Raw genomic sequence first — 1,583 nt, forward strand, 5'->3', positions numbered from 1 at the left:
TAGAGAAAAAAACGGCAGTTCTTCATGTGATATTGATTACCTGTGGGAAATTATATAATTTTCTGCCCCATATCTTGAATTTTGTTATCATTCTAAATCCGTTTCAATCAGTCTATGGCTTTTTTGCAATTTTGTTTCGTGTCTTCAAAGTTGCAAAATGTACATACTTCACATTTAACCTTTTTTAATGGCTTCACAGACTGAACAGAACTAAAATATTGATGGGACACCTAATTAAACAGAAGCGAAATGAAAACATATAGGCAGAACATGTAAACACACTAGATTCTTAATTTATGTATTAAGTTAATTTATGTAATTGACCTCATCTGTCATCTCTTTTTCATCTATTAGATCACTTGATGGCTGGAGGTAGATGGTCTTATCTTTGAAAAGTTTGCACAACACGACACCATCAAGACTTCGACCTGCCTCCAAAACTGGCTTGACCAACTTGGTGTAGGTGGCCATCATTATTGTGACCCTTGGGTAAATATCACATGATTATTTATAAGTTTAGACAATATTTTCAAATAATTAAACAACTAAAAATGTATACACTCTTACATTTTTCTAAGGACTGCTCAATTTAATATATTTATTAAAACATAGTTAAGTGATCAGGATCGATTGTATATTTAATGGTTGTTAACTTACTCTGTATTCTTCAGTTTGTTTTGAAATAGGGTCCTCAGGTGTTGCAGAATCTCCTGTGCAGTCCACTCCTTCTGAAACTGCACAGCAGACACTATATATCCATGCTCTGCCAGGAATGTTTTTCTAATGGACCTTGGAACCTTGCAGTCTCTGGGAGATGTAAGCAGGCAAACATCTCGAAGAAAGGGGACATGTTCAGATGTCCTTTTCCTTTTTCCATGCCTTAGTTAACAATTAATGAGGTAATGAGCATTAATGAAGTAATGTTACTCCAATATACTCTGTATATTTCACTATAAAACGTTACATATGTCTAAAATGTAAAAAAAAAAAATTAAAGGTGCCTAATCAAAATAGATGAATTAATATTTCAGATACAGTACATTTAAGAACACTAACACCCTGAAATTTTTTTATTTTAGATATAGGCATGTGATGAAGCATCTGTAAAACTTTGTGGAAACTGATGTATAACTTGTCTTGGACTGAGCCAGCTAGTTGCTGTGTTATAGGCATGCAACTGCATGTAAATTCTTTTAGCTAAATACTGGGCAGTTTATCACCGCTGTCTAGCCAGTGCAGCACTGAAGATAGTCCAGTACAGACTGAAATGTTTTCTTTTTGTTTGTTTGTGTGTGTATGTTCACAGTCACATTTTTTTGTTAGTGCACTTAGATTTTGTTACCACTTCCACGTAAATATTAAGTAATACATTTTTGTTCAAAGGACATTGAACGCTACTGCATCAATTCATGCTTTGACCCAATAAGCTACTCTTTAATTGGTAGAGTGAATGTGAGGAGGCTCTTTAGGTCACTGAAGCAGGCCCTCACTAGTTCTGTCATTGTAGCTTACCCATGTGTGTACTCATCTAACAAATTATTTTAAATTACCTTTTTGGTAAAATTTCTCAGCTAAAATAGCAT

The 1,583-nt window shown here is 34.2% G+C and overlaps 1 long non-coding RNA gene across 2 annotated transcripts; it reads left to right on the plus strand.

Moving 5' to 3' along the window:
* The first annotated feature begins 210 nt into the window (after positions 1–210).
* On the plus strand, positions 211–1,577 carry LOC107683101 (uncharacterized). 2 transcript variants are annotated; one of them, XR_001633660.1, is made up of 3 exons: positions 211–272; positions 355–489; positions 672–1,577. It is a non-coding gene; the product is annotated as an uncharacterized LOC107683101 (long non-coding RNA). The 2 variants fall into 2 exon arrangements; XR_001633661.1 differs by lacking the exon at positions 211–272 and having other exon boundaries at positions 330–489; positions 672–899; positions 1,080–1,577.
* The last annotated feature ends 6 nt before the right edge of the window (positions 1,578–1,583 follow it).

The sequence above is a fragment of the Sinocyclocheilus anshuiensis genome, unplaced genomic scaffold (genome assembly GCF_001515605.1).
Source record: "Sinocyclocheilus anshuiensis isolate Anshui unplaced genomic scaffold, SAMN03320099.WGS_v1.1 C32925067, whole genome shotgun sequence".
NCBI lineage: Eukaryota > Metazoa > Chordata > Actinopteri > Cypriniformes > Cyprinidae > Sinocyclocheilus > Sinocyclocheilus anshuiensis.